At 36.2% G+C, this 13,570-nt stretch overlaps 1 protein-coding gene across 6 annotated transcripts in view; it reads left to right on the top strand.

The window, feature by feature from the left end:
• The window catches only part of foxp1b (forkhead box P1b), a 207,743-nt gene that overhangs the window by 40,624 nt on the left and 153,549 nt on the right, over window positions 1–13,570 (top strand). For 4 of the 6 annotated variants that reach the window (XM_051113080.1, XM_051113084.1, XM_051113078.1 and 1 more), the window contains exon 4: window positions 2,047–2,086. The exons of the other annotated variants lie outside the window; for them this stretch is intronic. The gene's annotated coding sequence lies outside the window, so the exon portion shown is untranslated. The remainder of the gene's footprint in view (window positions 1–2,046; window positions 2,087–13,570) is intronic. 6 annotated transcript variants of the gene reach the window in all.

Raw genomic sequence — 13,570 nt, 5'->3', positions numbered from 1 at the left:
TCTGACACTGATGAAAGACTCGCCCGGGTCAACTCGGGGGACCGGCCCCAAAAATTCCTGAAGACAATTTTGCTCAAGTTTATCATTAATTTTTTATGACGTCCTCTGTATGAAAATAAGCCACCTGGCACGAAACCCCAAACAGGCCCTTTTGGAAAACAAAAGCGGCCATTTTTGCGTCATTTGCGTGAAGGTACCCTTGAAAACGGGGAATTGCTATATCAGATTAACGCAGGTGGTTTAGAGGAACGCATTGGTCAGGTTGGTCTCTACGCTAAAGCCCAGCTGCTGCTGTGGTTAGCCAGGTGGTTCGGTTAGCGCGGTGACCTCAATACACCCCGAGAGACTCGAATAACAACCAATACAGATGAAGCATTATCGCGTTTCATTTACATAACACCGTTATGTTGCAGTACGTCCATGTAGCCCTTCCCCATCAAACGACTGAACGCCAAACCGGCATATGTTCAGCACGGAAAGTGTGAAATGTTATTCTTCTCTGTCGTTGCGGTGCATGTGAAGCTGTAATTGAAGGATGATGAGGTTTTTAGTCCTAGGTTTTTTTTTTTTTTTTTTCTCCCTTCAAGCACTTGTTTCTTCAGCACGTCTCCTACTTCACACTATCTAATTGGCCGTTTTCAGGTTGGGTTTATGAGAGCAAAACTAATTAGTGTTTCTAAATTCAGAGAGCAAGAAAGAGGGAGGAAAAAAAGGAAAACATGGCTGAATGGATTGTTCTGGTTTCCTCTCTGGTGTCAGGCTCATAACAATGAAATAAAGAGTCTAATCACTTTCAAACTGCTCGTTTTTTTTCAAACCAACACTGAATGTCACTTTCTCTCCTGGCATTTTGTTTGGCACGATCACAGGCCCGGGAATAAAGCGAGCTCTTGCCCTCTTTACAAACTTTTTCCTTTGTAATTCGTGGGAAGGCTTTGCAGGGGAAAAAAAAACAATGCGCGTGTTTTTAGGTGGGGTTGTTTCTTCTTTTGATTCGGAACGTCCTGGTGAAAGACGGGGGGAGGGCGGAGAGTTTACAGTAGCGTTGACTTTTCGCCCGTTACCTTTATTCAGAGAGCTCCAGCTGCAGCGCGCCCTCAGGAAGGCCACCGCGGGCGCGCGCGCACACACACACGCGGTGTGAAAGAAAGCCCTGTTTGAGTTGGCACGCGCAGCTTTTGCTGCCTCTGCAAGAAAGACAGCAGTGGCGGCCGCGCTGGCCAGGCGGGCCGTCGTTCTTCTAATCAGGATGTGCCTTTTCCACCTCTCTCAGGAAACACATTTCTGCCTCTCCCTCCCCTCGGCGGAAAAAAAGCAAGGGAGGGAGAAAGTTGGCGAAGATGAGTGACAGGAACGGAGTCCGGAGGGGATTGGGCTAATCTGAGTTTAGTAGCGCTCCCTCAACACCTCACCCTCCCTGCCTCCACTGGGCCTTCATTTATATTGAATAAAAAAGTTTATAGGTCAGTTTAACAATGTGCCGTAAAACTCGCACTATTTTTATTTTTCCACCTCTCCGCCGGAGGGATTTGCGTGGAGAGGGCCAGTAATTAAGAAGCTGCGAATCCAGGGTTAGGGAGGAAGAGTGTTTAAATGCAATTAGAGCATCCGCTCGAATCAATTTGAACCCAATTACAGTTTTCTTGAATGTGCTATTATTTGTTTAATCAAGGGAATTTTGCCCTTTTAAGATGCTAAAAATGTATGGCGAGATTATTTAAACGCCGAGCGAAAATAAACTTGACGGAAGCGGATAATGAACAATTGTTTCAAAGTGACCTCTCTCCGTGCGCCCTCCCTCGTTACCTTGTTCTTCTCTGAAAAGAAAACTCCATTTGATTTGTCTGGAGATAAAGCTATCACAATATCAGCTGGATAATTAGCACAAAATCCACATCAGTTTTTTTGGGAACTGGATGTGGAGCACCAGTCTCTGATGATTCGAACTTTCAGTAGATTTCCTCATTTCTCACTCGTGTTTTTTTCCTTGTCTCTCCTTTCTGTCTTCTCTTCCACAAATCTTTCTACCTGCTGTCTGTCCTCCAGGCAGGAGAGTGCAGTGGTCCGGCCCTGTGGATGCTGAACGGTACGTCTCACGGTGTATGCGTGTGCCTAAAAGCACATTTGGACACTCTTGCTACACTTTTGAATGAATTTCATTGCAATAGATAACTAAGTATTAAACCAAGTGGAATTTGCAAGCAAATGACCGTTTCTCAAAATTGCACTTTTTAAACCATTCTTGTAATTACTTTTAACCAATTGGTCCCAAAGTCATTTTTAGTGAATATATGAAGTCACTTCACCTCAAGTTACCTTCTTTGTGATTTATTCACTTTAGTTCATGCATATGCGAATTTAGGATACAAGTGCAAATTGTAAACAGCAGTTTCTAAACAGCAGTTCTCGTGTATAATTTAAAGCCCAACAAACAAGTTTTATGAAATACTTTTAGTTATTTATTTATTTAAAATAAATGTCACTTGGTCTGATATTTAATGTTTGTTTTTTTTGGTTTGTTTGTTTATTTATTTAAAGCAAATGGCATGTGGTTTGTTGGAATTTAATTGTTGGAATGGTCACGGATGAGTGATATCCATGTAAAACTGATTGTGCAAACCAAACTGTAAGTCATAGAGACTTGAAACTTGGAGGGATGGTAGTACTTGCACTGCCGACAATGTGACCAAAGCTCATCCCAATCGGCCTGACGAGGGCGCTACAGCGTTTGAAAGTACGAAATCACTCATAACTCCTAAACCGTCAATCAATGACCCAAGTGTCTTATGTCGTTGGAATCCTTGGCTCATGCTGGACAAAATGCATGCCTCAGATTCAATCGTGATCAGATTTGGCGAAATTTTCGGTTATTTCGCATTTTTTTGCAAAACCTACTTTTGCAAACAAGTTATATCGTTTTCGCCTGATTGAGCCAAACCAGTGCAGAAAGATTTTTTGGAGAGTGAATATCATTAATTACATTAAAAAAGTTGAACTTTTTAACTCACCGTGGCAAAAGGATGCCAAAACGTTTGAAGGGGGTGAGGCCACTTTTAGTAAAATGCCTGTAACTCCTAAACGGAATGAGATATCTTTGCCAAACTCAACACACTTATGTAAGAGCTCAAGCTGAGGTCACAGGAAAAAAATCATGGAGATTGGCTATGAGAGGAAAAAACATAAAATGGCTATAACTAGGCAATCATTTGTTCTTTCAACATGAAAATCGTCTTGGTCCAAAGTGCCGATGAAGTTTGAGCACCTATTAGACAACGTTAACGGAGGCGGATCAGAACGAAACTTGGTGGGCCTGTTTGACTCATGGCCCCAAAGGTCTGTGAGAAATTTGAAAGAAATCGGCCACTGGGGTGCGGTATTGCGTTTTTTTTTTTTTTTGAGGGCGTAAACGATTGTTCATTGCGTGGTTTTCCGCACATACACGCAATATTCGTATCGTATGATAAACCTCCTCATTCCGAACAACTTTGCCTCTAGAACCACTACTGTCAATCAAACCATTTTTACATGATTGATTTAAATGATTTTAATGTGAAAAACCTACTTTTGCGAGCTAGTCATAGGTTTTTCACTCAGTCTGGAAAAAAACACTGCAGTGGAATTCTCTGGACTCTCTAATGATCAAAAACATGTTGAAACTTACTCTTTGGGAAGCTATATTGGGGTCCTTTAGAAAAGGGGCCTGTCCAAATATACCCAAAAGCCTATAAATCCTAAACAAAAACTCAAAACTTCACAAAACCTGCTGAGCAAATGGGACAGGTGATTCTAAACAAGCATGCAAAGTTTCAGGGGATAGGACCACAGCTGGCACTATAACAGTTATAAATGTTATAAAAACATCATATTTCTGGATTTGACAAAAATGCTTTTTGAATAATTGATTTAGGTGGTTACAGCCTTGCTAAATAATATGTAATATCTTTTTCCTTGTGTGCTTAAACACCTAAAGCGCTTGAATCCCGGTAATCACTGCTTGCAGCTGTTTTTTATTTATTTTTTATTTATTAAAATGACACTTGTTTGTTTATTTATTTATAACATGTTTTATGTAGTTTAATTTTTATGTATTTATTTATTTAGAATAAATTCCACATTGTTTCATTTTTTAAAAAATACAGTATTAATGATGCTCAGGTTAATTATGAATTTATTCATTTGCTTGTTTATAATAGCTGCCACTTGGTTTAATATTTAATTCGTATCTAATGCAAGGACATTCCTATACTTGTAAGTGAGACTTAAATTTCCAGACACTTTCAAAACACATTTTAGTTTAGTTTAGATGGCTTTCGCATGCTATCAGCATGTACACAAGATCAGTTCTAGCTAATTTGAATTCTAAGACCGTAAACAGTTTGACTAGTGTACCGCCACAGTCGTTTTTGAGCCATGTCTCTTGCGGCCTTCACTTCCTGTGTGATGTGTAAACACAACAAACAAACCATGACACTGCCCACATGTCACAGTGCCAGTCTGTGTTCAAATCCTGTTGTTTACAGTAAACATTTATATATTCATGACCTTCAGTCATAAAAAGCGTCCCTTTGCGGCACATGACAAATCATGTTGTCTCTAAAACAGGTGCTCAGCAAACATTAACCCACGTATATTTAGAGTGTTTCTAAATGTCTCAACTGTGTCATCAGTGTTTGATTTGAATTATGTATTTTAGCAAGTTTTTTTTTTTTTTTTTTTTTTTTTTTTCACATGTACTGTATTGCGTTGCGAGTTTAATGGAGCTCCCGCAAAGTCTGTATTCCTACCAGCCCGGCCAGGCAACGTTTTAGAGAAGTGCTTCTAACAGTTACGCCCGCTTGCAAAACTGTGTACGTTACAGATTGATAGTAAATGGAAAACATGAATGTAAATTGTGTCATTTGATAATGTAAATGGAGAGCCGAGCTATTTTCCCCCACCCCCATAAAGAAATCAGCCCTATTTACATAGTCAGTTGTGCTTATGAGACTTATGGAAATCAATCTCTTGTCATTTTCCAACTACACAATTTCATGTTAGTTCAAAGATCACAGATTTGAAAGTCAATACAGTGACATTGGCTCGGCTCCATGTTGGCAACATGAATTAAACATAACAAACAAAACAACACACTCTTCTGACAAACTTTTAGATGAGTTTAAATGCGTTCGTCCTTTGCATTGCATGCGAATGAACTCAAAATGCATGATTATTTCCTCTTGAATATTGATTTTTCAGGGCTCTGAAAGTCCAAACTTTTGGCGATCCGAGTTGAAAAGCACTCGAGATATGTTTAAGTGCAGGTTATTATTTAGTTATTCAGATTTATGACCAGAACAGAAAGCGAAAGCAGGTGGATTCGAGCTTGTCCATTAAAGTGTACTTTGCAGGGTCCGGTTTTAAAGTGGCCAGCAAGGCGGCTGTGACAAGAGTTATTGAAGAGGGTCTTCGCTTAAACGTCTTGCACATGGTTTACCACTTTCTTTAAAAGCACTTTTAGGACTCATAATTGCTACTTACATGTTGCAGATGGGTTATGACTAATGAGAGGACTACATTTATGACTCCACACGAGGACATGAAAGCTCTTCTTGCTGTTGAATTTAACCTTTTCAATATTGACTAATTATTTAGGTTAGAAAAGATCTTAAGGCACACCGCGCTACTTTAATACATGCCATTAGTTACATTAGTCGACACCTTTCAGAGCTTTTCTACCTCATTTTTTTAATATCTTGATTATCTTTGAATGTAGCTTTGCACACTTGTGCAGAATATGACATTTAATAATTGAACTGTGCAGGTCGGTTGGCTGTTTAAGACTTTTGAGTTACGTTCACACCGTGGCGTTTTTTGTGACTTCAGGTGTGATACCTGTTTTGTGGCTTTTTGTCCATGTTTATTTGCTTTGAGGTCAAAACAGACTTTTAAAATCTATTGGCGATTTTAAAAAAGGTTCGCTTCGTTATGTTCCGCCCCAACTTCCTGTGTAAATAGGAAATACCTCAGCACAGGAAAGAAAACTGTGCTCGGCAAGCCATTTCTTTAAAAGATCATGCGAACAACCTTACAAAAAAAGAAACTGAGCAGCTAATTGTACTTGTGGTTTGCGCTACCAACGTAACTTTGGTTTCACATATAGAGAGTATTATTTTTTTTCAGTTTTTGTTGTAGTCATTTACACTAGCGTTTGGAGTAGGTAAGATTTTGTTTCAGATTTTTTTTTTTAAATAAGTCTGTATCAAGGCTGCATTTATTTGATCAAGAATGGAGTAAAACAGTAATATTGAATTAAATAACTGTTTTCTTTTAATATATTTTAGTGTAATTTATTTATGTAATGGCAAAGCTGAATTTTCAGCAGCCATTACTCTTCAGTGTCACATGATCCTTCAGAAATCATTCTAATATGCTGATTTGGTGTTAAAGAAGCATTTCTTATTGTTGTTATTAGTGTTGAAACGTTTTGTGGAACTATTTTCAGAATTCTTTGAGAAAATTGTCACTTTTACTGTCACTTTTGATCAGTTGAATGAATAAAAAAATTATATCTTTTAGAAAAATCTTACTGACCTTTTGAATGACAGTGTGTATATGTATACTCTATGTAATAAGTCATTATCAAAGTGGTTAAGTTTATTCATTCAACATGAAGTCACTTTTTTTCTATATTTTACTCATATTAACATATTGCATTTAATTAACAACAATTAATCATTTAATTTAATCATGAGGCATACTCCCCCTTCTTTTAGTAATTTTAAGCTTTAAAACTCCATATCCAGTCTGTTTTTTGTACACACACACACATTGGCAATGTCATATTGTCCAGAATGGTGACATAAGGGTCAATCCCATCTGTCCTCCCCCTCTCTCCCTCTGCTCGGTGGTGTTATACGCCCCTGCTCCACACAGCTCTGCCAAAGCGACTCACCCCAGCCTGTTTGTGCCCTGTCTCTGTTTGTAAATACACAGACGGAGGACACGGGTTCCGCTCTGGGTCATGGCTGCCTCGCGGACGCTCCAAACCCAATGTGACAAGCAACAGATGAGTCACAGCACCCCGAATCTAAAGAAGCCGACAGTTTCTCTCTCTGTCTTGCTCTCTCTCCCCCTTGGGTCACGTGAAGATTAGTGACACCTTCGCTGGCATCCTATAGGCCTCTGCCAAACCCTGCCATATCATCCTGCCTCAGTGCCATTACCCTCCCCCTTCCCTTTTTCTGTTTATCTTTTTCCTCTTCTCGCCCAGTCATATTCAGAGCCGTGCTTTTAAAGATCTGGCTGTATTTCTCCATACTAACTAAACATGTGTGTATATATATATATATATATATATATATATATATATATATATATATATATATATATATATATATATATATATATATATGTGTGTGTATATGTGTATATATAAAACATTATGCTGACTGGTAGTGTATGCAATACAATTTTTATATATATATATATATATATATATATATATATATATATTTATTTATTTATTTGTATGTATATATGTGTATATATATGTATATGTATATTCTTCAAGGTTATATATATTCCAATTTTATTTATAATTACATTTATTGTGCTATTGTGTGTGTGTGTGTGTGTGTATATATATATATATATATGTGTGTGTGTGTGTGTGTATATATATATATATATATATATACCCGGCAGCAGTATTTGAACAGGAAGATTTTTAATGTTTTTTTAAAGAAGTCTCTTCTGCTCACCACGCCTGCATTTATTTGATCCAAAATACAGCAAAAGCAGTAATATTGTGAAATATTTTTACTATTTAGAATAACTGCTTTCTATCTGAATATATTTTAAAATGTAATTTATTCCTTGATCAAATCAAAATTTTCAGCATCGTTACTCCAGTCTTCAGTGTCACATGATCCCTCAGAAATAATTATAATATGCTGATTTGATGTTCAAGAAACACTTTATTATTATTATTATTATTATTATTATTATTATTATTATTATTATCATCATCAATATTTAAAACGGTTGAGTACCTTTTTTTTTAGGATTCAGGATTTTTTTTTCTTCAGGATTCTAAAATTAAAAGCTTTTGTAACATTATTCACTGTACCATTAAAAATCTTGAAGTCAGCATCATTTTTTGGGGGGAAGAAATTATAGAAATTAATTATTTTATGTACAGTAGCAAGGATGCTTTAAATTGATCAAAAGTGATGATAAAGACATTTAAAATGTTACAAAAGATTTCTATTTCAAATAAATGCTGTTCTTCTGAACATTATATTCATCACAGAAACCTGAAAAATTCTACATAGCTGTTTTCAACATAATAATAATAATAATAATATTTTTATTAATAATAATAATAATAATAATAATAATAATAATAATATATTTTTGAGCAGCAAATCAGAATATTCGAATGATCATTCTGAAGGATCATGCGACTGGAGTAATGATGCTAAAAAAAATTCAGCTTTGAAATCAGGAATAAATTATATTTAAAAGTATATTCAAATAGAAAATAGTTATTTCAAATAGTAAAAATATTTCAAAATGTTACTGTTTTTGCTGTACTTTGGATCAAATAAGTACAGCCATGATTAGCAGAAGAGACGTCTTCAAAAAATATTAAAAAAAATCTTACTTTTCAAAAATCCTTTGACTGGTAGTGTACAATTTTTATATACATGTTTAAAAACATTTTAAGAAACATTTTACAAATCTCTAAAGAGGCTTTTTAAATCACCTTTAATACACAATATGATAAAACAATGGAAACAAATCTTTCTTTCTTTATTGTGTTACATTTGAAAGGCCATATCTTTTCACTGCTTGTTCCTAAAAAATATGTTCATCATGTTCACACACTTATTCCTGACATTTTTGTAAGATATTCAGTCATACTTTTTTCTTTAGAGACAGATAGACAGCACAGAGTCAGTATCTCCCTCTCAAAGTCAAAAGATCAAAGCATCTCTCATCTTGTCCTTCTCAAAATCTGAAAATCCAGCTTGTCTTTTTTTTCTCCAGCCGCACAAAGTAACAAACGCTAGCCGGCGCGCTCGGCCCCAGGATTGCGATCCTTCCAGCGTAATCTGTCCATCTTTTTAAGCAAATAGCATGGCCTTGCATAACCGGGAAGAACAACGGGCGTACGCCGTACTTGTTGACCCGACGAGGGTGTTTAAATGCTAAGATGGATGGGATGATGAGCCTAGAATCGATTTGCCAACTTTAGCTGCTAGTTTGACCCTGCAGTGTTGACCCACATGTGAAATTTCATTCCCAGGTGCTCTTGTAAGCAACCCGTGTTAAGTTCATACATGTCTCTAGGCTGGTTTTCGACTGTAATCGCTCAGAGCTGTGCAGTTATGTTATATGTAAATGTAATATTATCAACACGTCCAATTTGGTTAAATGCTGTAGTGTGGGCGGCTGTTTTGATCCTTGTACCCACAACACTTAATTCAGACTTTGGGCACTTATTGTGCTAGTTCGGTGACCCTGTGTTTCTAAAAAATGATGTCGCAGTGATAGGGATGTGAGTGTTTGCTATGTATCTGATTGATCTTTGTCGGGCAGGGAAGAATGACAAACCGCTATCATGTAGTGTGTGTGTGTGTGTGTGTGTGTGTGTGTGTACCTTTTTCATACTCGTATGGAAATTGCTGCCATATATCTAGATCTAAAGTGAAGCATTTAAATATTCAAATACAGATCCAAAACAATTTGCAGGCATTACTTTGCATAGAGTGTTATTTGTTGATGTGGAATGTGTTGAAACAAAGAGTGAACGCTAGCCGACGGGAAGCAGAAACAGATACGGCCTTTGCTCAGAATAGCGGGAGAGTGTTGAGTCTACATATACATACTGGTAAGTTATTTCATGGAAAAATATTGGTTTGTGCTTTAATGCAATGGATAGTGGTTATACAAGACTTTTTTTAATTTGTAGGATTTTGCTTCAGCTGCATTTGCAATTTAAAAGGACAAAAATAAAGTCGTTCCAGTCTTGTATAATTAGTTTTCTTCCTCAGAACATAAAGATAAATTGAGGATTGTTTCCATGCTTTTTTATGCCACTATGGAGTGTTTAAAAGTCAAAAATTCTGCGAAAGCACCGTAAAATGTCGGCATTTCAGTCATTATTCACTGTAAATTTTGACATCCTGCCTCTTTGTGTGTTAATGAGGAAAAAGCAGCAATGTCTGATTTATGAATGAATGATTCATCCTTTGGAATCTATTAATGATTTGTTCGCAAATCAAAATAATTTAACGCAATGACTCAATCCGGTTCTGGTGGTTAGCAGATTATGACAGAAATGTTCAGATTTTCACACAAATAATATAGCACGTTAGTCATACTCTATGCACAACTTTTGTGATGCTTAAGGTGCTTTGCGTTCTTTTTCAAAGCTTGAAAGTCCTTGCACTGTAATAGCATGGGCAAGTCTGACCAGCATCTGTAGAAAAATGTTCGTCATATAGGTTTGCAACGACTTGAGGGTGAGTAAACGAAGACAGAATTATCATTTTTGAGTGCACAAACCAGTTTGAGAGTTCTCACGTTGTGTCCACGTCGCTGCTGAGCTGAAAATGGCCCTTAAAACATCATCATTTCTCTCCACATTTCAACACAAAAGACTCTATTGTGACCATGCTGTGCAGATGTTTATTTAAAGTCTCCTCTCTCACACAGTAACGTACGTTTCACCCAAAGAAAACACACCACCCCCCTTCTCGCCATGTATGCGAGAGTGTGTGTCCGTGAGTGGGAGGGAAACAGAGGGGGGAGAAAGGAGAGAAAGAGTGGAATAAATTAAGAAACATCAAGTGGTGATTTAGTGGGAGAGATAGAGACAAGACAGAATGTGGCGGGGATGGGACGGATAGACAAGCAGGAGAAATAGAGGGGGTTAAGAGGCACGAGACGAAGAAAGACTGGGGGAAAAAATAGACCGCCTGAATGTTTGACAGGGTTAAACACAGTGAAAGATTACCAGAGAAATCTAAGACATCTGTAGCGAGTATCAGCGAGAGCATTAATTAGGAGGAATCAGCGCTTTTTAATTCTTTTCTATGTGCTCGGCAGTAACGAAAGAGATGAATAATTGAAGGGAAGGAGCAGCCAGAACACTCTTTAAATGTAGCTAATGTCACTTGATTTACTTATTTATCTAATCAAGTTTATTGCCATTAAATGTTTATATTCATGTATTTGTGTAGTGCTGCAGAAGGAATTTTTTATAGGGAAGAAAAAAAAAGGAAAAATTAAAAATTTTAATTTAATAATTGTGACATCTCAATGCTACAGTGTGGTACAATGTGAATCTATATATATTGGGGCTGTCAGTTTAACGCATTAGACCTGTACGTCATCTTATATTTCATATAGTTGACTGTTGACAAATATGATGCAGTGCAGCAACTCCACAAATGCAGTTATGCCCTAAAATTCAAGATATTTATGCAAAAAATGGCCCTGTATGCGTTTTGTCTCGTATTTAAATTGATCACATATCACACGATATCACACGGGCAGCAAGAGCAATATGACATGAGTGCTGATTTTGTCCCGATCTGTCACGAGCTTACATGTGATTTTATACATTTCAGTAAAAAAGAAGTTGATATTGTGTTATATTGTAAACACAATATTATGTGTTTTTGCTCAATTTTGCTGAGAACATATTACCTTTAAAGCCATAGCAGAATTGTTGCACGTCTAAAAGCAACACAGCTGTGTTTAGATTCTGAATGAATCCGCATTTTGAACGAATCATGTGAATCAATGATTCAAAAGCCCATTCATACAGAGAGCCATTTACTTCATTCCTGAATGAATCAGCCATTTGAACGAATCAAATTAATAAATTAATGACTCATAAAGACATTTACCTCCACCTGCTGGCAGATTTAGTTTCTTATTTAGAGTATAATTTCATAAAAAAATACATGAGAATAAAAATAAGCATTAAAGGGATAGTTCACCAAAAAAAAACAAAGGTAACAAAGCTGTTTTGGTTACCAATGACTTTCATTGTATGAACAAAAAATAGAGTTGTTTCTCAAATTATCTTCTTTTATGTTCCATAGTTTACGTTAGGCCGTTGCAGCCCAAATGTTTGGGTAATAAATTCTATGTTGAATCAAATAAAATAATTCTTTCTAAAGCTACAATTTGTAATGTCTACTTGATACTTTCTCATTTAACACAAAAGTAGCTTTAAATAAACTTTTGTGGGTATTTTCACAGTCAAATTTATTTTGCAATTTAATTAGATTAATTAATCCAAACATCATGTAATTAATTAGATTAAATTTTACTTGACTGACAGCCCCAATAATTATGTATGTATTAGTGCTGTCAAATCGATTAATTGCGATTAATCGCATACAAATTAAAGGTTTGTTTACATACTGTTGTTGTACTGTTTATTTAATATGTGTGTAATATATATGTGTGTGTGTGTGTGTGTGTGTGTGTGTGTGTATGTGTATATATATATTATTCATAGTTATTTATTTTTTAGATTGTATATAAATATATAGTACATATATTTCATAAATGATATACAGCATGTGGGTGTATTTATATATTTGTAACAAATGAACAGTACAAATACAATTTATGTAAACGCAAATTTTTATTTTGGTTGCGATTAATCACGATTAATCGATTTGACAGCACTAATGTATATGAATGACGTAGCATGAGAATTAAATAGAATTGTAAGTCTGATCTTTTTGAAATGCAATACCCTCATGATTTGAGGTATCATACATAGCACATCGGTCAGGATGAGTTATGCATTGAAGTTCAGTATGTAGACTGAGGGGTTTTGAACATCCCCAACCCGCACAATGAGCCATAATCATAGTAATTTAGTCCGTTCCAGACTGTAGAAGGAGATTAATTTACCCTAAAGACAGTGTCCAGTGGGGAGGAGACTGGTATTCAAATTAGGTTCTAATTTATTCATGTAATCCATGATAATCCCCAATAGGGGTACAACATGTCACGGCGAGTCAACAAATCGCATTTGATTATGCTGATCATGTGTAACCAGTTTTACAAAAGTTTCCATGGTTACTTTATTATTTATGATTTAGGTATGCTGTTTTTTGTTTTGTTAACCTAATGAACCAATAACCAGGGAAAGGTGTAGATCTGGATTGATTATTTAAAGCTACTTTAAAAATCAGCTGCACTGATCATTCCTTTTGTTGAATAATTGATTTTTACTCGCATTTTGAGTAAAATTAATATCTGATCAAATTAATATTAACACTGCCTGCAATATTTATGATGAGTGATAAAACTATGAACTATCTGCAAGGTGATAAATGGCAAGAAATTCCAAATTAAGATAGAGCCATTAGTCTGTTTTTCATCTCGAGTTTAAGAAATAAATGAGAGGATTATTTTTCCAGCTACATGCAAATTAGACTATTTGCACAGTATGTTGGACAGAATAAGGCCTGAATGAAGTTAAGAGACTGCAACTCTAGAGGAAATGACTGATGTTTTCAAAAATGTGTTTTTAGCAGTTTATAGCAGCTAGGTG

The sequence above is a fragment of the Labeo rohita genome, chromosome 6 (genome assembly GCF_022985175.1).
Source record: "Labeo rohita strain BAU-BD-2019 chromosome 6, IGBB_LRoh.1.0, whole genome shotgun sequence".
NCBI lineage: Eukaryota > Metazoa > Chordata > Actinopteri > Cypriniformes > Cyprinidae > Labeo > Labeo rohita.
This window is presented reverse-complemented; position numbering and strand designations above follow the sequence as displayed.